Here is a 23,268-nt window from a genome sequence, read left to right as displayed (position 1 = left end):
AGGGAAATCTCTCACCTCACTTTATCACTGTCTTAAACCCTTCCCCAATCATAGCCTCCCCCCTCCCTAGTGCAGCCCCACCTTCTCCAAATAGGGTTCCGTTCCCTTCTGATGTGCAGCCCACCTCACCTCCCCAGGCTCTGCGTGCTGCTCCATCTGTTCCCCAGGACTTCTTCTCTTCCCTCTGTTCCCAGCTAGGTTCACATTCATCTACAGGCTCAAAGATGCAGGGCATTAACTCTCCAATCTGAACCAAGGTCTATACTCCTTCCTGTACCTCAGGGAGCCCAGTGTGTGTTGGGACTCAGGTGAAGGGAATATGTAACCTTCCATACAAGATAACATCTGAAGTGAGGCAGTCAATGCACCTGTGATCTCAGTCTACCTTCCAGAACAAGTCCTGGGACCCAGCAAAGGACAAGAGTTCAGGACCATGTGACTGAAAAAGAGGGACAGGTGATGGCAACTAGCCAAGGAGTTGGGAAACCTGCGGCTGAGAACATGGGTTGGATGTTGATAAGGAATCATACTGACGCTAACAGAATGGCTTCTGTCATCCACTACAGTCTTGCTGACTTGCAGCCCCCGGAGCCCACAGAAAGTAATAGCCTTAGTCTGACCATCCAAGGTCAACCACCTCAGCTCTACATATAGGAGGGGGTCATGACACATAGCACAATCTCTAAGAGTTAATGACACATAACCCAGTTTTGCAGGACTAGCCAGCCCCATGTCTGTAGACCCCAAAAAAAGCTTGAGGTCCCTGGACCTTCAGCACAACATTCTTTCTTGACTCTGCCCACCTTCCCATTGAGGGTGCACATTTGCTTTGCTTTATATAAATAAACCTGCCCCAATCCTCACATCAGCTCAGCAGCAGCACTCCCTGTGTTCATCTACCCACTGCTTCTCTGTGTCCTAATAAACTTCTTGATTCTCCTACTTCCTGGTCTTGGTAAATTCTTTTGTCAACCCACACTAGCAAAAAATCCCTTAGATTTTGGAGGTTCCTATGGATATATTATCTTTCTCTTTTTCACATAGGGACCTTTAGTTGTACTGCACTTGGACCTGGGGACAATTGTGAATAACTCCCTGGTGGGCCCAAAGGTCTCCTTTTCTACTGTATTAGGACACATTGCCATTAAGAGTGAAGGATCTGAGCTGAATACAGACTCCAGTAGAATGACCTTCTTCTCCTGATAATTGTGGGTCTCTGTCCAGAACAACTCCTTGGTGATATCCATAGGTCAAGGAAAACGAGCTTACTATGGTCCAGAAGAGTGAAGAGTCTGTCTGTCCTCTCTGTTTTGTGTCCCCACTTTCAACACATGACACAGTAGGCAGCTTGTCCTGGGGGAATCCCTGTACACTATGGGTGACTCTTTTCCTCCACCCTTGTTTTCACTATTTAATCCCTTATGACCTCCCACAGAGAGGGAAGATGGTCTGGTATCTCTGGTGTGTCTTCCCTTTCCCTTTCCTTTTCCTGGTCAGGACTGATCACCCTGACTTCAAGGCCCCTCATCTCAGAGGGTCGCTCTCAGTCTTCAGAAGTCCTTGGGGGCAGGTGAGACTTCCTTTCAGAATTTTCACCTCAGGTCTCTTGCAGAAGGTTCATGCCCTCGCTCTCTTTGTGGGACACCCCCGTGAGACTTACAGTCACGGGGACTCCCTCCCCCTCAACAACATGGGTCAAACTCCCTCTATTCCCTCTGACTCACCCCTTGGTTGCATTCTCCATGCTGGGAAAATTTGATCCTCAGATTCTTAAAAAGAAATGTCTGGTCTTTCTTTGAAATGTGGCCTCTGAACAGCACCCTAGGTATAACACCATCTTCTGCTACAATCCCTCCAAGTGATCCAAGGTCCCCTATGTCCAGGGCTGCATGACTGTCTTGCAGGATCCAGACTGTGGGAAGGGTGCTGGATGTGTCTGGACTGTTTCCCAGGCCTTTAAGCTTCTCAAGACATTTTAGATGATCCCCAATTTTCTTTGGTTCTACTCTGCTGCCCTATGTTGCCCCTTAATGCTTTTCCCCCCCTTCATTTTCCTGTATCTAAACAGTCCAAACAATTGCCTATCAATGTACCTTTTGTATCCTAAACTGTAACTACAGGGTCAACATGCAAAGATTTTGGGCTCTCTGTGTATTTGTTTCTCCCTTCTGCCTTCTTGCTTGTACTAAAATAGTTCAAGGTCCTGGAGAAGTTTTGTTATCTTCGTGGAATGTAGCATTCTGTAACTCTTAGATTCATGTAAGACTAAAGGGAGAAAAATGTGCAAAGACATATTTTCAAAAATTCAAATGGCAACAGAGTTTATATAATATCTACAACTATATGCAGCCAGGGAAGAAGGTAAAAAGGAAACCAGTAACTAGGAAATATAAAAAAGTTATGAAAAAGGAAAACATTTTTGGTTTGAAAAAGGGATTTTGTGTGTAAACAAGGTTTTGTCTTAAAAGCATAAGACTGTCCCAAACTCGAAATAGGCAGGTAAAGGCAAAACCTGAGAGCTAAAAGCATGTCCCAGAAAGATTGTGTTAAGGTATAAACTGAGATAGAATTGGTAAAATATGATAGAACATAAGGAGGAATAAAAAAGCTATAAATAAGAGAACATTTTCTAAATAAAAAGGTTTTTACATGGTAAAATAAGGTTTTGTCCTAAAATAAAAGACTATATTACTGCTAGGAACAAAACCAAGAGGGTAAAAGCACGCCCCAAAATTTGGAGGCAAGGTTTGTGATGAGATACAGTAGATAAGAACATGATGCTTTCTTGATAAATTTATAAAAGGCTTTCTAAAAACTTCCCCTTAAACCACAATAAAACTAAAAATCCTTACTTCACTTAATAAACTTTGCTATTACTTTCTCTATGTTTCACATCTTACTTAAAATCTCTTATCAGATGCAAGGACCAAGATAATTATGTCACCTCAGGTCTCCCTTCTCTACCCAGGTTAAGAGGGTGACACTAAACCTGCTCTAGAAACCCTCTTACTCCCTGGGTCCTTGTTCCTTCTTGTTTCTAACCAAATGCTTTGATTTTCCAGTATGTAGAACTCAGTCTCCACCCTGCCATCTTTGGTATACATACTACAAAAGCTAAATGCCATTATTTTCCTTTCCCCATGGTGTGCAAAATTGGGTCTCTGGCTTGTTTTCTATGCTATATTATGGTGTGGCACCAAAATCCAGGAGATCCTGTCCCTGCTATCCTATTGTTCTGATTTCCTGGATGGACTTCTGCCATTCCACCCCTAGACCCAAAGAAAAGACTTTGTCCAGTATTGTTTGGTCACTCTCCTGAGATACGTCTTGTGCTATTGGTTAACATCCAGTCAATTCACAGGTCTCCTTGTGAGATATTTGTCTTATCCTGCTGTCAATGGGATACTAAATCCTTGGACTATCAGAAATGCCCACTGCTCCTCTAAGGGATGTTCCCTTGTTATCTCCTGCCCATTCCTCCAGGAATTCCTTTGTCTTAACTCAAATGTCTTCTGTACCTCACCTACAAAAATCATGGTACGCTACTTAAAATAACAGCTAAAGAGTTTAATAGAGACATCCCACATGGATTTAAAAACATAAAAAGAGAGCTTCCAAAAGTCATGAGGTCACTAAATCAGGACCAGGGATAGGGATGGGCTACCTCCCTAAGAACTGCGGCCCCCACACCATGCCTGCTATCGCCACTGCAGTTGGGCACACAAGAACTTGACAATAGGTCCCACCACCAGTAGGTCTGGTTATAGGACATGGAGAATCAAGCAGGGGCCAAACCAAAACTCTACTGGCTGGCATTCATAGTGCTGGAAGGTACTGTGCAGGTGGTCAGGGGAGAACAGTCTGTCCTTAATGCTCCTGCTAGGTTATACCCTTAGTATGATGTACAGGATGTGCCACAAGAACAATAGTGACACTAGTATGGGTGCACCCTACCTCATTTCATTTGGATCTTAGACCCGCTCCATGGGAGAAGAACCGTGTTTGGTACTGTAAGCCAGGACAGAAACTTGTGGCTAAAATCATAGAACCCAGAAGGAAAGCACTACCATTGTTGTGTGAAAAAGGATCTCATCTTGATGTTTAGGATCTTCTTAATGTTTTCTTTAGTTCTCTTTAGCTACTGAGCCCAAGAAACAGTTCACATTCACCTGAAAGAGACAGAAAGGAACCTTGAGCGAGCACTCACAAGATTACTGCATTTCCAGCCCCAGTTGAGGGGAACCCTTTCTTGTAACAGGCAGCAACTCTAGCAACAACCAATAACAATCCAAATGCTGGGCATCAAAAGTTTTAACTGTAAATGATGCCAGGGCTTTTAGCCAATACCACAGATAAATACCAACAACAAGGACTTCTGAAACAGACTGCCATGTCATTCTAATCCACCATTTCAGTCTCAGCCATCACTCCTACTAGACAGATAACAAGGACAAAAGCTGAATCCATAGGTAAGTTCAATGATCCTCTTCAGAGGGAAGTAGTTTAAGAGCTCTATGGCCCTCGTCCCTTACAAGACGAGAATCATGGGGACTAAGCATGGAGTTAGGAAACCTGAGGGCTGAGAACCATGGCTTGGGGGTTGATAAGGAATTAAATCCTGAACTGCTGGCTTAACAAAATGGCTTATGACACACAGCAGGGTTTTGTTGACCTGCAGCCCATAGAGCCCAGCCATAGTCTGACCATCGAAGGTCAAAAACTTACCCTACCTGACACATAGCCCAGTTCCTGAGAGTTAATGACACAGAACCATTTTCTAGGACTAACCACTCCCATCTCTACAGACCCCAATAAAAGCTTGAGGTCTTGGGACCAGGGAAGTGCTCCTTCTTGAGTCTGCCCACCCTCCTGTTGAGGGTTCACTTTTGCTTCTTTTACTTAATTAAATAAGTCTGCCCCACTTTCGTATCAGCACAGCAGCAGCACTCCCTGTGCTCAGTTACCTGCTGCTTGCTTCTCTGTGTCCTTGTCTTGGTAAATTCTTTTACCAACTGGTGGCACCTACAATTCCTAACAACAGGTGAGCACATCTGTCAAGACCCATAATGATCCCACCAGGCACTTGGGAAGCCTTGTTCAGGTACTTGGGTGTGTGTTTATAAATCAAACTCCCACACTGCACTGGCCGCCCGCACGGTCCTGGGGAACGGACTTGAAGATGTTCCTTGGTCACCCCACATGGCCCAGTGACTGCTGTACCATGTTACAGACAAGAAAGGTCACAGAGTTTACGAGCAGTGGAGCTAGAATCTGAGCCCAACCATCTGATCCCAGTGCCTGTGCCCAAGCACGACCAGTACCTCTACACGTCCTCAAGGGGGCCACTGCCAACTTCATCAGAAACAACCTAACCTCAAGAAGCATGAGTGTTTGGATGGATGGTGATGCGTGGTGTGGGTGATGACTTCTTACCTCTGCCGATGATCCAGAAACTCCAGAAAAAGGTATATTGGACAGAATGATGCCCCTCCTCTGCAAGAATGTCACACCCTGATCTCTATAACCTGAGACAATGCGAGGCCATGTGTCAAAGAGAAACGAGGTCGCATATGGAAAATGTTGCTAGTCAGCTGGCATGAAATAGATAGATTATCCTGGATTATCTAGAGACCTCAAGAGAATCACAAGAGACCTTAGAAGTACAAGAAAGAGCCAGAAAAGGAAGTTGCCATCAGATAAGAGGATGGGAAACAGCAAAGAGATGCAACCCTGTTGGCTTTGAAGATGGAGGGAGTGACCTTGAGCCAAGGAGTGGGGTCAACCTCTTACAAGCTGAAAAAGGAGAGAAAGGACATCTTTTCTAGAGACTCCCAAAGGAAACAGACCTGCCAAACTTGACTTGAACCCAGTGACCTCCAGAAGTGTAAGATAGTACATGGTGTTGTTAAACTGATAAATGTGAGGTTATTTGTTACAGCAGCCATGAGAAAGTAATACAGCATCATCGGGGTATCACCATAGAGAAACAGGCTCTGTGGGAGGAAGCCAGGAGACCTGCCTTGATTCAGCCACTAAGAAGTGACAGATGCGAACAACATTCTCAGCCTCAGAGCCTCTTCGTGCATTTCTAAAATGTTCCAACTTGTGCCTCTGGCACTATGGTTAGTGCTGCTTGAAGTCTAGTTAACTACAGATTACAAAGATGTACCAGATGTTTTATTGATTTGTAAGGAGCCCGAGGCAAAAGTTTAAGAGTTTTTTGAACCTAAGACAAAAACTGCTAACTGTTATCAACTAGTTTCTGCCATTCCTAGCAAAAAGAAAAACTTCTTAAATATCCAAAGCGTGTACTTTTCTTGTTAATAATCACAAACATGGCTTTAAATCAGTATAAGGAGACTCCTTGGAAGTCCATAGAATTTTGCTTGGGGTCACTGAGCCAGCCAACTTGGACACATATCCAAAGTCAATCCCTTCAATTCACATGAGCTTTAGCTAGGGCAAACAGACAGCAGAAGAGAAGGGAACTGCCCTGCTTGCATCCTTCTGATGGGACACAGGCTATCTCTGTAAGGCAAGAGATATGGGCATCCTCCCTCTCGAGAGCTATGACAGTAAGTGACGTTCACAAGATTTTTTGGTATTGGAACCACAGTAAAAAAAAATAATAATAATAATAACAGGTAGTGTTGCACTTGCATATTCCCTCATGTGACTCCTACGTAGGAAACCTTTTCTTTTGTTTCTCAGTACTGTTTATGGAACCCGTGGCCTTGCATATGTTAGGAAAGTAAGTGCTCTACCACTGAGCTACATCCCTACCTCTTTGGTTTTTTGAGATGGGACCTTGATATGTAGTTCAAGTTGGCCTCAAACTCCTTCCACCTCCACCTTCAAGTGCTGGGATTACAGATGTACACCACTAACACAAAGCTTTGAAAAGCATTTTATCACTTCAAAAATTTCTTCATTTTTATTTCCAGTTGTGGAAATAAAAGTATATTGTAGAAGTTTAATCCATCACAATTTTACAAGGGCACTGCACAGCAGACCTTGGACTCATTTTTACAGAGGGCTAGTATTTATTGACCTATGTTGGGGAGGACACCAATTAGATATAATATCGCACACACAACTCCTGGCTTCATGAAATATTTACCAAACCTCCTTCAGAAGAATGCTGGGGATTAAGTGACGTAAGACACCACAGCTACCCTCTTGCCCTTTCTGGCTCTCACCCGCGCTCTTGTCGATTCTCCTTCCTTATGGGAAGTGTTAGACATCACCTCTCTCTGTGTTTGTTTCTCATTTCATTAGTCGGCCTAGCTTTCGATTGCACTGCACATCAAGTACTAAGCCAATGTTCTATTCCCACTACGTCTTCACCTAAAGTAGTGCACTTTCTAAAAAGTGAATTAATAATAGAAGAAAATGCTAGGTAACTTTAACGTTTGTTCAGCACATTCACTGCACAGAAATCCTCTGGGATCTGGGGTGCAGAGGGCTCAGCCTCTTGAGCTGACAGTATGAGGAAGAGAGATGACCATGAGAGATCAATTAAAAGAACAGATATCAAGAAGAACCAAGTGTGAGCAAAGAATGCTTTAGACTGACGTGCAATTTAAAGCTTCTGCGAGAAGGTGAAACTACTAAAGAGACAGTCCTGGAAGACCTGGAGGACAGTGCTCCTGGAGCAGAGGCCTTCAAAGACATCACTAGTCTCTGCTCTCCTTCCTGAGCTTCTGTCCTGCACCATGAGTACAGCACGGCCCAGGGAACAGCTTCTCCATAGCCTGGGTCCTGGGGTAAGAAAGCGTGTGCATCTCAGGCAGGCCTAAACGAGTGAAGCCAAGAACTGCAGCAGGGCCCAGAAGACTGCAGCCAACCTTCAGCACCCTTCAGCAAGAAGTAAATGTTTGTCATTGCAACTGCAGAGATTTCAGGACTACTTGTTCCTGGGCCAGAAGCTAACTACTACAGGAATGCCTTTCAAATCAAGGGCTTAAACAACTGTGTAGCTAGAGTTTTGTGTTACTGATTTGCAGCACCAGTGGGCATGGGAAAGTGGGAAGCAAATCTTTACAGTAATAGTAGCTGTTTAATGGAGGATAAGATTCAACATTTACGCTCTTTGTGTTTGGAGAATAAATTATTTGCATTCAGAATTTAACATCTCCAATACAATTTCAATTCCTTTACATTCAATTTGTTAATTATCAAACATTTTATTCCCTGGAATTGTTCAATTCACATCCACTCAAAAAGAAAGTGTATTGGAGTTAAAACTGTTTTCCTACCAGAGGTTGGCTCTAAAGAATTTAAAAACAGGTCACTTCTGGGTTCTTTTGCCCACAGACATGTCGCTCTTCGCCACCACGGGCCCTCGTTGCGCCATGATCTTCAGCGCCCTGGGGGCCGAGATGGCACAGCCAAAAGTGACACCGACATTGCAGCCATGTCTGTCATGCGGCTGGAACTGATCATGAAGTCCATCGTCCCAGTGGTCCTGGCGGGCATCATCGCCAACTCCCTCAATGTCCACATCACCCTCTACGGGAATTTCCCCCAGCCTGGTGCTGCCTGAGCGCGGGCTTTGCCCTCGGCATGGTGGGGACGCTGGCGTGCGGGGCACTGCCCAGCGGCCCTGGCTGTTCGCGGGCATGAGCCTGATCCTCATCTTCGCTGACGTGCTTGGCCTCTCTGGGCTCATCGTGGCCCTCATCCTCTCCACAAAGTAGCCCCTCTCCAAGCCCACCAGCCACAGAATATGATGTAAAGGCCACCCCTCCTCATTCCAGAAGGAACAGCCTGACACACACGCACGGGCAGCTGCCCCCTCCGTAGTGGTCTTGTAAATGCGCAGTGTCCTAGTGCCCATGGTCTGTTCCCCCGCCTGGCCCCTGCCACCCTGTGCTGTGGACAACTGGGCCCAATCATCTCCCATCCCTGACAGGATGCGGGCATCCAGCCACCCTGCCCATCACCCTAGAGTGCTGTGTATAAGGACGAATTAGTTGTCATTTTTCCCTTCATTGGATATTTATTTATAAAGATTTGACCTGTTCGTGCCTCTGTGGAGCAACCCTGTCTCCCAGCTACACAGGAACCTTAGTAGAGTGTTGCCTTGTGGGGTTCCTGTTGCCGAGACTCTGGATGGAGCCGCTCTCCCTCCAGCCACGTGGGCTGCCAGGCTGGCGGGCAGAATGCTGGCTGCCAGGCCCTGGCACCCTGCTGTGTCCAGTAAAGTTCTCCCATATGAAAAACAAAAAGAATTTAAAAACAGAAACGGGATTAGGGAAGGATGAAATCCCTTAACTGGGATCACTTCCTCCTGGTTATTCATCCCCTGGGGCAAGCCAGGGATTCACAGCTGGAGGAGGTTCCCTGACAGCCACACCTGCTCATCAGAAGAAGCAGATGCCCCCTGGGTGGCCTGCTGTAAGGTTGGAAGTTCCTCAAACCCGGCCTCTTGTTCTTTTCATTCCAGTTAGGATGAAGCCAACATAACCAAGACAGGAACAGATTTGCTTGGAAATTCTAACTGGTTTATGAATAATTTTGTTTTATTCCGTGTAATTACATAATCTTCATGATTAACATTTTAATGACTGCCCAATGAATTGGTATAGCCAATGCATTTTTAATTAGGTTTTTGTACAACCTACTGTCCTCTACTGAGAAAAATTCAACATTCATGAAAGTTGGTAAATCTACATCATTAAATGAAAAAAGCAAGAGATACAAAATAATATTCTTTGTATGTCATTAAAATTAAAGATAATAATAAATATTTATGTGTGAATATATTTCTGTTCATCCTAGATAGGTGAATGTTAAATGCTAAACAGAGGGTGAGACTGGATGTGTTTGGTTTTTGTTACTCATTTCTACATCATTTAAATTCTTTATGATGAACACATTGTTTTTCTGTAATTAAAAAACAACAAAGATATTTACCAAAAGGAAATAGAAAAGAAATCATTCATTTCAGAAAAGGTTAAAGATGTTTTCCAGGCAGTTAAGATGTTCTGAAACAGGGCTTGACCAGAATAAGATCTTTAGTGAGGCATTAGGTCTGAGGGACAATGAAAACTCCAGCTCCATGTTACATGTCTTCACAGTCTAAGACATGCTTAGTGCTGCTTATTTCACCTTCATATGGATATAGTATTAATATTTTATGGCCTTCTGTTGTTTCTCTCTGTTTATGAGTATCTATATCCAGAATAACCAAGTCACGGATCACAAACATAAAAGCACACAGCTAAATTCACATTTACACTTAACATCGGAAATCCCTGATACCTTGGAGAGGCACACTTGGACATTTTGATCTACCCATTTTCGCACTGTTACTGTGTGCTGAGCTCAGAGTGCTTTGCGCTCCAACTGTAAGTAGCCAAGCGTGCATCGCATCGAAAGGCACCTGAACTCCTTGGGTGTAAAGACAGCCACTGGGAGCCCACTTTGTAAGGTCTGCCTGGGGCTCCTGCCTTCAGTGCCTTCCAGGATGCAGGGAAATGCTCCCAGCTCCCTTCCCCTTGTTCGCCTCCACCTCCTGCTCCTGCCCTCTTTCTCCTTCAGGAAATCGGAAAAGTTCAGAGCTTGGAACATGATGGATCTCAGAATCCCAGGTGGACAACCTTCCCCCAAGAGATTATAGTTCCATCCACTTTCCCTTTGCCTTCGGTAATTTGAGCTTGACAGAAACTCAAAGGTCACCAAAAGCTCCAGGAGGAGCTCAGTGCTGAGTCAAACTCTCCAAATTTAGCCCAGATCCCTCTCCAAATGCTGATTCACCAGGCATCAACACGCAATGTGTCCATCAAGACTGGCTGGCTGGAGCAACTGAACAGAATCTCCAGCCTTGCAAGTCTTGCCTCATTTCAAGACTTGAAGTGTCCCGGGGTTTCTGTTGAATAACAGAAAGGCAGCACTAATATTGGACAGGGCCATGCTGTTTGCTGATAGCATCTCTAAGAACAGAGTCCCACCCAAAATAGTCCCCAGGCGATGTGTGCCAACCAGTTACCTGGAATTGATGCTCTGTGGTTTTCCTCCAACGTGACAGCCTCTTACAAACTGTGGGTGTCTTATAAATTGTTGTTTAAAAGGAATTGCCTTTAAGATTTATTCAACAATTCTAGTCAGGGCCTTAACATTTGAAGTTCACAAATGCTGCGGCATTCTTTTCACTCTTTCTCTATAAAATTAACAGCTCAAAAGTACCAGTAGTAACCTGTTACCCCCCCGGCCCCTGTGACTTGGCAAAGCTCAGTGCGTCACAGTCAGGCCCCCTCAGCATCATCCTCTCAGTGGGGACATTTGGGGGAGGAGTAGCCACGTGCCAGACCTCCCCAAGGAAGTGAGGATCATCTGAAGTCCTTTTAATGAAACAGTGGCCCTGGGGCTGAATGTAGACTCATTCCATCTGGAGGTCTGCAGGGGACAGGAGGGAGCAGCCGCATGAGAGCCTCTGCTATCTGATCCTGGGGTTGTGAGAGCTTCCCTGCACCCATGCATCAACTCCATGTTTATCCCACCCTGTAGGTTCCACTCCTGGGTGTAAAGGCTGTGCAGGTGAGCCAAGACAGCAGGACGTGCATCTTCCCAGAGTTTACCACTCATCCTCATCAAAGAGGCAGAACTCTTAGGAACTGATGAGAAAGACAAAGTGAAATGAATGTTAAAACGTGGCATTCAGAGGATTGGAGAATAAGCCCAGACTAATAGCAGGAGACTGGTTATGTGCCACAGCCAGCTCTGCTATGCTCAGTACAGAGAGGAAAAACACAAGGCCACAGTGAGTGGCCTCTGCACCACGAGCAGAGCACAGAGCTCTGGACTCAGGTTCTCTCTGACCCACTCGAAGTGAACTGGAACGCTCAGGCCTTTGTCTGGGTAATTATGGTTTGCTTTTTTAATGCCCATCAGGTAAATACACATAATTGAGCCCCCCAAAAGTGTAATTTTCTCTTTTAATTACCTACATAATTGCCTTAATTTTCACTTCATTTTGCATATATGACTATAACCTTCTTTCCTCCTTTTGCAAAGTCAGCATGAAGCAAAATTTTCTCCCAACATCCACAATGTGGATGTGCATGTGTGCATGTGTGCGTGTATTTTATGATGAGGATTTCATTGAGAAAGTTCTTACCTATACCTACTAACTCCAGAGTATTTCCTACTCTTTCTTGTATCAACTTAAGAGTTTGGGGTCTGATATTAAGATCCTTGATCCATTTTGAGTTTGTTCCTTCCTATTATTGCTTATACTCTCTCTACAACAAAATTAGAGATAAGGGCAAAATAGTTTCTGCTGGGTATTGAGGGGGGGAGCGGGAGGGGGTGGAGTGGGTGGTAAGGGAGGGAGTGGGGGCAGGGGGGAGAAATAAACCAAGCCTTGTATGCACATATGAATAATAAAAGAAAAATGAAAAAAAAAATGATGAGGAATTAGGAGGTGTGACTGTAATAAGCACATATGATGCCCTTCCCTCATAATTTCCCAGCTCCTCCTCCTCAGGAGAAGGAAACACAGATAAGGGAAGGCATGGTGCCAAGGCAGGACGTGGGGATGGACAGTGCTTGGTGGAGGAGGAGGAGAAATGGGACGGAAGAGCACAGTGCACAGATGGGAAGTGCCACTGTGCTGGGAGGGCCTGTGGGAGCTTGCCTAACATGACTGAGTAGTCAGACTGCCTGGGTTCAAACTAAGGCTCAATCACGTACAAATTAGATGACTTGAGCAAGTCACCTAACCACTCTTGGCTTGGGTTTCTCATTTGTAAAGTGGAGATAATAAAACCTTTCCTTGTGGGTTTAAATGGTCACTATCTTCAGATTGTTTCATCAGTATCCATAGCATCATAGCTCTATTTGATTGTGCTGGATAAGTGGATGGATGTATGGAGGGGTGAATGGGTGGATTGTGGATGGATGGGTGGGCAGGTGAGCAAATGAATTCCACTCATTATGGATGGAGGGGTGGAGGGGTGGATGAACAGATGGATGGGTGGGTGGAGAGTCTCTACATAATAAATTTTCTTTTTTTTTAATTTTTATTTTTTATTATTCATATGTGCATATAATGCTTGGGTCATTTCTCCCCCCTACCCCACCCCCTCCCTTACCACCCACTCCGCCCCCTCCCTCTCCCCCCCACCCTCTCGATACCTGGCAGAAACTATTTTGCCCTTATCTCTAGTTTTGTTGAAGAGAGAGTATAAGCAATAATAGGAAGGAACAAGGGTTTTTGCTAGTTGAGATAAGGATAGCTATACAGGGAGTTGACTCACATTGATTTCCTGTGCGTGGGTGTTACCTTCTAGGTTAATTCTTTTTGATCTAACCTTTTCTCTAGTTCCTGGTCCCCTTCTCCTATTGGCCTCAGTTGCTTTTAAGGTTTTAGTTTCTCTACATTGAGGGCAACAAATGCTAGCTAATTTTTTAGGTGTCTTACCTATCCTCATATCTTCCTTGTGTGCATAATAAATTTTCAATCAAATTGAACCAAAAACTTCCAATAACTTACATTTCCCATCTGCACAATAGAAATGTTTCTTTCTATAGCCTTTATCTTTGCCTTACAGGATTTGGGTCAGGTAAGTTAGGTGAAAACTCTGATATTATGTAACAACCTGGCCACATACAGCCTTTCCAACTCCCCTTGATCCACCACCTGTGCCCTGTTTTGTTCCCAGCTGAACTCATAGACAGTAGACTTGTGCATAGCCATTATCCAGAGTCACCTCATTGTCTCTCCACCCAACACCCACACCACTGTCAGTGCCACAACCATTGTCCCCAGGCTGAATACCTCAAAATTATTTTTTACCTCTTTCCCTTTCATTTCCACCAGCCCCATATTCAATAGTCAATAAGCTACTGAAGGAGTGTACATCTTTGAAATTGTATGAGAGATGTAAAAGACATTTTAAAAAAATGAATAAGAATGAATAAAAAGGAATATTTTCTCTTTATGTCCATTGAATCTCTTATGACCAAGTTAGTGGAAGTCCTCCTACAGGAGGACTCCTAATTCCCCAAGGTCCTCTGAGGTCAGGGCCATATATCTTGGGTATCTCCTGCCAAATGATTTCCCTAGGCTGGATTCTAAGGTAAAATTCCCAAGACTGCCACCAAATACTACATTTCAGTGAAATCTCCTGTCCTAAGATGCTCCACTCCTTCTTCTCACTTTCCACTGTCAACAGCTCCTGACTCCTGTCCTCCAAGTCCTCAGCACCCAGAAGGGTGCTGTCTTCCCACTCAGTGTTGTCTTTTCTCTCTGACTCAGAAGGACATCAAGACACCTGTACAGTAGCCAAAGAGCAGTTGGATGGTTGTTTACAAATGCATCTCTTGTCTTCCGTAAGCAGAGTGATTGCACAGAGGCAGGATCAGCTCATTGCTTGAAGCTAGTTACACATCTGCACCACTTGTATTTATTATTACTTCTAGTAAACTGAATGAATGACAGTGGTGCAACTCAAGGCTCGATCCTCAGCACCACACAAGAAAAGTAAGAATAACAATAATAAAAATAAATAAATAAAATGAAGGATGGAAGGGAGGGAGGGAGGGAGGAAGGGAAAGAAAGGAAGGAAAGAGGGAGGGAGGGAGGAAGGAAGGAGGGAAGAAAGAAGGAAGGAGGGAAGGAAGGAAGAAAAGAAGCAAGGAAGGAAGGAAGGGGGAAGGAAGGAAGGAGGGAGGGAGGGAAGGAAAGAAGGAGGGAGGGAGGGACGGAAGCAAGGAGGGAAGGAAGGAAGGAAGGAGGAAAGGAAGGAAGGAAGGAGGAAAGGAAGGAAGGAAGTCATGAGCTTCCCCTACACCATAAGAAGACAAACTCTCACCTTTCCATGCTAACTCTGTCCATACCCATAAAAAAACAGAAAACATGGGAAAGACACTAAAAGTCATTTCCTCTGATGTCTGGGAAAATACATTCTGCTTGCTTTGCTAAATCTACCACAAATACTCTTGCAAGCTAGAGACACCATCTCAGAATGCACATTGGTTGGTTATAACGCCCAGAACATCACTGCATCACTGTTAACAAAGTAATGTGGAATATATATATCACTATCAAGGTATATTTTAATAGTATGTACTATAACTGTTCTCATTCTAATAGAAATATTCTTAAAATTTAGTGTATTTTTATTTTTAAACCTCCTGGCATTTGTTTTAATACCATTTAAACATGTTTCCTAGCCAGAGAATGGGATATGTCTGGGCCTTTAGAATTTTTGGTGACAGCTCCTCACGTGAGTGCAAGTGTGTAGCACCAACTTATTTTTCCCTTGAATTATAACCAGCATGCAGTAAAACACTGAACAATAAAAATGAATTTTAAAAAGCTAAACATAAGGGTCACTCATTTATTTTTTGGAGACTCATCAGAACTAGAGCATTCCCAATGCAGCTGACATGCGTGCTGCCTGACCCTTGTCACCAGTGCCCCTGGTTTCTGATGGCTCAGGGTGACTCACCAACATTCAGCACCAGCATGGGCTGAGATCCTCCAGACCTGGAGACAGTGCCCTGAGAACCACTGAGAGGCAACAAGCCTTTAATGGGGACCCAAATGGTCTACGCCCAGGACATTTAGGTGGAGGTAAGGGGACACAGTTCCTTCAGAGCCAGAGGGCAGGCTGGGCACCTTCACAGAGCACAGAAGCCAGTTTGGCTATCAGCACTCAGGTGGTCAACATAATAAGATGGCAGAGACAGTTTTCTGAGGCATCTGAGACCCTGGTCTGCTTCAGGCCCTACAGAACAGGGGTAGGAGCAGCAACACAAGGGGACAGGGGACCAGGGATGACGGAGGAGGCTGAGGAGTCAGGGCAGACTCACAGAGGCATGTGGCTGAGCAGAGACTTGCTGCCAGATTGCACTCCAAGGTTTCTTGATGGGGGGGCGAAACGAAGCAATTGGGTGGGCTCTGGCAAGGCCTCTCTGGCAGGAGTCAGGATGCCAGATTGGGAGAGGAGTTGGACATGGGGGTGGAAGGACCAGTCAGGTGGCTGCTGTGGTCACAGCCTGAACAGTGAGGACAAAGTGATGAGGTAACTTAGCTCTTTCTCCAAACAGCACCAGCTTCATCTCCTGGGACTGCTGATACAAACTGCCTTAAAGCAGGCGACTGAAAGCAGCAGAAATTCCTTCTCTCACAACTCTGGAGGGCTCAAGTCCAAATTCAAGGTGTGTGTGGAGACAAGCTATGCCTGGAGGCTCCAGAGGAGGTGGTGTGCTGGCCTCTCTTCCTCGTCTGGTGAGGTAAGTCTAGCAAGTCCCACATCTATGAATGCAGACACCTCGCTCCAGGGTCTGGCTCTGCAGTCATGCGACCTTCTCCTGGTGGCTTCACATCCTTCTTCCTCTGCCTATGTCTATCTCTGGGGCTCTCCTCCTCTTCTTATAAGGACACTGGCAATTGGAGCAGGGCCTATCCTTCACCAGTATAAACTCATCTTAACCCAATTAACTCTGCAAAATCCTGTTTCTGAATAAGGCCACATTGACCAAGGCCAGGCAAAAGGCTTCAACACATCTTTCTGCTGGACACAACCCAGTCCATCACAGACATGGTATTCAGCTGTGTGCAGGTGGCAAAGTCAGAGGGGAATTCTAGCCGATGGATGAGAGGTAGTCCTGGGGTTAATCTCTGAAAGGGTCCCAGTGTGAGAGACACAGCTTCAAATGGCTTTGGGCTTCAGTTGCAACCGATCCCAGGGCACACAGACCTCAGGGTCTGCTGGGGTCTCAGTAATAGCTTCTGCTGCCACCTGTCCAGAAACAAGCCTGCTGCCCTATCTGACCGTGGGGCAGGACCCTCAGCTCCAGAGGCTGGATTCAAAATCTTCTCAGAGGGATGAGTTCTCAAAACATGTATCAAGACTTAAAAGCCTATATCTCCTCCAGAAAAGAGGCACAGACTGATGTAGTGAGAAGACACAGAAGCTGAAGCCCAGATATTCGAGACCCCAGCCCAGCTCTGTCCCTCTGAGCTCCTTTAATCTCTCCAAGCTCCAGGCTTCTTATCTATAAAATGAGAGCTTTGGTGTGAAATCTCTAAGGTGCTTTTCAGCTTTAAGCTGTTCTGAATCCCATTTTCCTGCTGGCTGACACTGTCATTTCACAGCAGCCTCTCTTCCCCTTCAGAACTGTCTTTGCTATGGTACAGATTTCTTTTTCAGCTAAGTAGATGTGACCTTTTCATCAAATGGGGAGGGAGTGGGTCTAATACAGGGTCCTTGGAGTTGGATTTCCTCCACAGAGTCTGAGAGCCAAGCTGAGCACCAAACACAGAGTTCCTTTTGGCTTCTATCATGCACAGATGTGGTTTTTCCAAAGGTAGCATCCTCCTCATAAATGCTGAGCTCAAGAAAGGGTGGCTAGGCAGTCAGCAGGAGAAGGTCAGTCAAGTAGCCCCTCATCCAGAGGACCCAAGAGCAAAGTCCATGTTCACCTACTCATTTTTACATTCAGAAACACTCATCCTTGTGTACAACCACCTGGCACCATCCCCCATGAGTAAGGTCACTGTGGGTGTGATCATAGGACCCCACATCAGAAAAGCAGATCTTGCCACAGGAACTGCACATGGTCTTTGACCTCCCACCCTGGACACCCACTTACTTCTCACACATGGTTGAAAGGAGGAGGCAGAGCAATAATGGATCCATACAACCTCAAAGGTATTACGTGCTGTAGAATAACAAACAGTGCAAAGTCAGACTTCCAAGACATACGTGTGCAAAGCAGACTCTGGCTACTCCCATCTCGTTATTTGCCTTGCATGTATATCCTGAGTTGTATTATTGATTGGTAATTAATGCATAAAAGGTAACAAGAGAAGGGAAGCATTAAATGTATATGTTAAAACATTAGAAAAAGCGTTAAGTAGAACTAGCCAGTCTGGCATCACTAAGCTCATACCTATACATTCTTGCCTTATACTTAAAAGTACTAGGAAAAGAAGGGGTTTTCCTTACATAGTAAGTGGTGATGACTATGGGAGATTGCATATGTGTAGCTTCAAAATCAGCAAAATAGTTTCTGCTGGGTATTGGGGGGGAGAGGGAGGGGGCGGAGTGGGTGGTAAGGGAGGGAGTGGGGGCAGGGGGGAGAAATGAACCAAGCCTTGTATGCTCATATGAATAATAAAAGAAAAATGAAAAAAAAAATCAGCACACATCAAGCCAATTCGATCAGCCAACAAAAGTGGAATATTGCTTCTTTACAAAAAAAAAAAAAAGACATTTGCAAACTACTTAATAACAAGTAGCATTTTATTAAACTGATAAGAACAGATACTACACTTGAACTTGGCCAAAAGGCCGAGAAGCGATACAAGTGACATTTTAATTGACCTTCATTTTTGGTCTCAAAATAGTTCTGACCAGATTATCCAGCAGTCCAAGAAGCAATGGTATACTTACTGTAAAAAGCACTCTTCTTGAGACTTGGGTTTGGGTTGTCTACAAAATAAAGTGTTTTTCATTATATGGCTGGAATTATAAAATAATACCAGCAATTGATAGAGGGAAAGCAAAGGTGGGAAGATACAAGGGTCCAAAGAGCTCTCAGGAAGACACAAAGGGGGTTCTTGCTGCCTTGGCTGCTGTTCAGCTCAGCTTCATTTTACAAGATTGACGTGAGAGCATCACTGGTAAATACTGAGGGCTTCCTTCACAGCAATGCACGGGCTCTGGGCTCTGCAAACACACTTGGTGCAGATGCTCATAAACAGCTGTCAATCACACTGGCCCCTCTCGAGGGAGACATTCAAGCCTGCACCATCTCATCCTGGGGAGTACTAACCACAAAGGGTGGTGCCACCTCACAACCCTCCTCTTCAGCACCTGGGCTCTCACCCACAGCAGGGTACAGAACAGCATCTCTCCAACTTGTCCTACTGAAAAGCAGGGTAGCAGCCCCAAGAGGGGTCTGCAGCCCTAACAGTGATGCATAGTACAGAGTAACAGGGTGCTGGCCTCCACCAGTACAAGCAGAGGATGAAGTCAGGACCCACTACCTTCCCCAAAGTCAAAGGTCATAGGACCCAGCCAGTAAGTAAGTGTGGTCCCATAGTTTCCTTCAAATCCCAGGACTAGTGCTGCAGGTGGCAAGTGGTCTCCTGAGCCAGCCAGGAGCAGCTGGTGCACCCCTGCATCTTGAGGTGCAGCATTTCACTGAGGAGTTGAGAGACCCCATGACTCACCACAGGAATAACATTTTTAGGGGACTGGAGATTTGGGGGACAGGGCAAGAATTCCCTAAGCAACAGACACAAACATGGGAGCTTACGGAGGATACAGAAACAAATACTAAAGAATAAACAGAAGCTTACAGCTCATTTCCAGAGGGTCCCCTGTACTCACAGATCTACTTTAAACTTCAGATCTGAATTAGGAACCATTTAAACTTCTGTTATTGGCTTGGGCAATACCAAAGAGCAATAGTGTTGCACAGAATCAGACAGACATAGGGATGGCCGGAGGAGGAAGATGGTCCTAGCCCTGTGAGGTTCTCAGAGCCCCATGTAAGCATGATGCTGTAATGTGGTGCTCTGTGCACCATGCTGTGGAGACAAGGAAATTCAGGAATTCCTCCAGAACCAGCACGAGGTTGAGGACTAGCACCTAAGGTGAGGCCAGCAGGATGGGATACCCTGGAGGCATGGGAGACAGAGGCAGGAGATGAAAGACAATGAGGACATTCACAATGATGGGATGTACTCGGGGAAGAAGGGAAGGATCAGAAGGGCAGGGAGAAGAAAAAGGGAGGATGTGGCTGGAATTGAGTAGAGCAGCAGCTGTGGGGGAAGAAGAGCAGGACCGTCCTCCTAGTGAGAAGTGAGGGAGGGAGACAAGTGGAGGGCAGGGAGGGGTGAGGAGGGAAGGAAGCCACAGGGCGGAGCCTGTCTCCTCCACCATGAACACAAGATCTGCCCAAAGAAACCCAGGGACAGGAGTATCCTCCAAAATAAGAAAATAGGGAAAAGGAAGGCAAAAATCCCAAGTGGAGGACTCCACACTCAAAGAAAAATTCACCTATATGTGATCCTTATGTCACACCATTCACAAATTCAATTCCAGATATATTAGAAATCTAAATATGGATGATAAAATAAGAAAGCTTGAAGAAAATACAAGAGAAGAAAAATAGCACTAAAACCACAAAAGGAAAAAAAAAACATAAAATGGAACAATAAAATTAAGAACCATTGCTCATCCCTCTTCCATCATTAAGAGAGGGACGAGTCAACCCACAGAGGAAAAAGATATTCTTAAGACATATATTTGATAAAGGACTTGTATCCAGAGTGGAAAAGAACTTGTACAAATCACCAAGAAGACCCCTTAAATCCAGATAATTCAGTTTAGAGAAATGGGCAGGTGACTTGTACAGGTACCGTAACAAAGAGGACAGTCATAAGGCAATGAGCAGATGAAAACACGATCAGTGTCACCCTGTTCACAATGGGGACAAAGGTGACATGGGCTGTGGAGGGAGTGTGCACATGGGTCTCATGCTGCATTGAGAAGGATTGCACTCACCCACTCAATAGCATCAGCAGCATCTACTGACACCAGGAATATGTCACCATGGCCCAGCAATCCCACTCTGGATGTGTGTCTCCCCTAAGATGTGAACCCTTAGGTGGTCACAGCAGTGTGACTCATGGTTGCCAAAACAGAAGCAACCCAAAGCCATCAACAGGAGGGTGGATACAATGACACCCAACAGGGATTCATCTCAGTCATAATGGTGAGCAAAAGTGCACGCACCATAGGGCTTCGTGCAAATATGACTCCAAACTGGGCCGTCCTGAGATGGGCTCATGGCTCCCTGCAGTGGGAGCAGGGACTGTTGGGAGGCACCGGGGACCTGGGATATTGCAAGGTGCTCTGTGCACCTGGGTGTATTCTGTTTGTGACAGGTCACGGATCCAGGTATTGAGGGCTTGTTCATTTCCTTCCATCTGTTTGTGGTAGACTGAATGGTGACCCCTGAAAAACATGCCCACATGCTAGTTCCAGAAATCATTTACATCTCAAAAGACACAAATACGTTAAGGATTTTTATTTTCTTTTCCTCTTTTGTTTTTTTCAGAGTCTTGCTATATGGCCCAGGCTGACCTCGAACTTGAAATCTTCCTGCCTCAGACTCCTGAGTGGTGGGATTACAAGCATGAATCACTATGCCCACCTATATTAAGGAACTTAAGAGGAGGAATTTATAATAGGAGATCTAAGAGAAGGCCATGTGAATACTGAGGTCAAGACAGTAGGGAAGCTGCCTCAAGCTGAGGAACACCTGAGCCACCAGGAGCTCGAGGAACCAAGGAGGACTTGCTACAGAGCCTCTGAGCCAGCACAACCCTACGATGTGGTGACTGTGGATGTCTGGTCTCTAGATAAGGAGAGAAAACCTTTCTGTTCTTTTAAACCACCTGGTTTATGGCCACGTGCTATTGCTCTTGTGCTCAGTGATATGGCGAACAAAATGGTAAAGCCTAGTGATACCCAGGTCCCACCCTACAGCAAGCAGGTATCAGAACCACACAGGACTCCACCTGCCTAACTGCCTGGCCCATGGAGCCACAAACTCACCGGGACCATGTGGCCAGACTGTCAGGCTGTACTGAGGTCCTTCCAAGACCCGATGTCATGAATCTAAGATGAGAAAGTCACCCTGGTTGTGAAATTTTTTTCCAGCAATGTGCAGACACGTGGACAGATGGATGGGTTTAATCAGAGTGAGGATGTTTCCAAGTGAATAACAAACTAGAGAGGAGAGGGCAAGGGAATTGAGAGTGCTTAAAAGTGAGAACATGGTGAAGATCAGAGTCTCTGCTTGGTAAGAAAGGAAATCAGAGTGGAGGGGAAGCTGTAGAGAAGAAGTGTGGCAAGATGAATGAATCAGAAGCCTGGACGAGGGCCAGAACCTGAAGCTGTATTGGCAATCACCAGAAGGGCTGGCAGGAGGAGGTGGCAGTCAAAAGGAGGTGGAGCTATAGAGATCACAGGCTTAGGGTACAGTCATAGGGTAGGTAACCGTGGGCTGCAGAAAGGATTTTTGGAGCTCTAAGGAGGTCACAGAACAGAGGACAAGCATCCAGTGGATTATCAGCAAAGGGACCAAGGAAATAACAATGATGGTAGTAGCACCATGATCAGATCTGGGGGCCCAGGTCCCAGGGAATGAGGCAGGTCAGGGGTAGAGGGCTGTGAATTTGGAGGAGGGATGGGGGATCATGGAGGCTCTCATGAGGAACAAAGACAGCACCAATCCATGGGGCCCTTTGGAGGTGAGGGACTGGCAGAGCTGCCTCCTTTGAAACACCTCAGAGGATGTTCTGCAGAGAGCTCTCTGAGAAGAGGCTGAGGGAGCAGGACCGTTTGTTGCACATAGCTCTGGGGGCTCACTGGAGAGAAATACATCACTTCTCCCCAGCCATGACGAGTCTACTACCTGGACATATCTATGACAGCCACTAAATACCTGGCCTCCAAGAGGCCACAGAACAGGTGCATGTTACACCTCTGTGTCCTGCAAAGTTGGCTCTCTGACTGGTTCTCAGTGCAGAACCCAGGTAAACTGAGCCTAGAGTAGGCCAGCTCCACTCCATGGGCTACTCTCTGGGTCCCTATTGTGTAACACTAGTAGGGGGGCCAGTGAGGTACTCAGCCCCTCTGTGGCAGACCTGTTCCAGTGGCTGTTCTCACTGCTGGGGCTGAATGGGCAGGAGCAGCCGAGCTGCTGGAACACCCACTCGCCAAGAGGGCTGCCTGTGGTGCCTAGAAGCCCCTCCTGCCTGCTCGTGTCCACAGCCCTCCTTGAGGGCCCTGCAATGGGGACACCATGCCCAGATGGACACTGCTACCTTACATGAGCTCTGGGGTATGAGCTGAAAGAGATCCTCCCTTTCCAGAGGCCAAGGCACCCCCAGCAGCTGGGAGGTGAATGGCTTTGGAATTGGGGGTAGAGATGAGCAAAGGGGCTCCTTCCAGCAGCCTTGTTCTACTTCTGTCTACTGGAACAGGTGACCAGAGACTTAAAACAGCACCAGTTCACCTCTCAGGACCCTGCAGGAGAGAAGTCCAAGTCAGATGTCACAAGGCTAAACTGGAGCTGTCACCAGGTGGTTCCTTCTGAAGGCTCAGAGGACAATATGTGTCCTGGCCTTTTCCGGCTTCCCTGGGCTCCCCGCATTCATCAGTCCCTTCCTTCAGCTTCAAAGCCAGCAACATCACATCTCTGGCCCAAGCTCTGTCTCCCCTGCCTCTCTCC

General features: G+C 45.8%; 2 pseudogenes; one reads left to right on the top strand and one right to left on the bottom strand.

The window, feature by feature from the left end:
- Positions 1-8,354: 8,354 nt before the first annotated feature.
- Positions 8,355-8,699, top strand: LOC109693826 (V-type proton ATPase 16 kDa proteolipid subunit c-like; annotated as a pseudogene).
- A 9,493-nt stretch (positions 8,700-18,192) lies between these two features.
- LOC141424368 (U2 spliceosomal RNA) lies at positions 18,193-18,320 on the bottom strand (annotated as a pseudogene).
- Between the last annotated feature and the right edge of the window lie 4,948 nt (positions 18,321-23,268).

Source organism: Castor canadensis, chromosome 6 (genome assembly GCF_047511655.1).
Source record: "Castor canadensis chromosome 6, mCasCan1.hap1v2, whole genome shotgun sequence".
NCBI classification, from domain to species: Eukaryota; Metazoa; Chordata; class Mammalia; order Rodentia; family Castoridae; genus Castor; species Castor canadensis.
The sequence above is the reverse complement of the archived record's forward strand: the minus strand, read 5'-3'. Positions and strand labels throughout refer to the sequence as shown.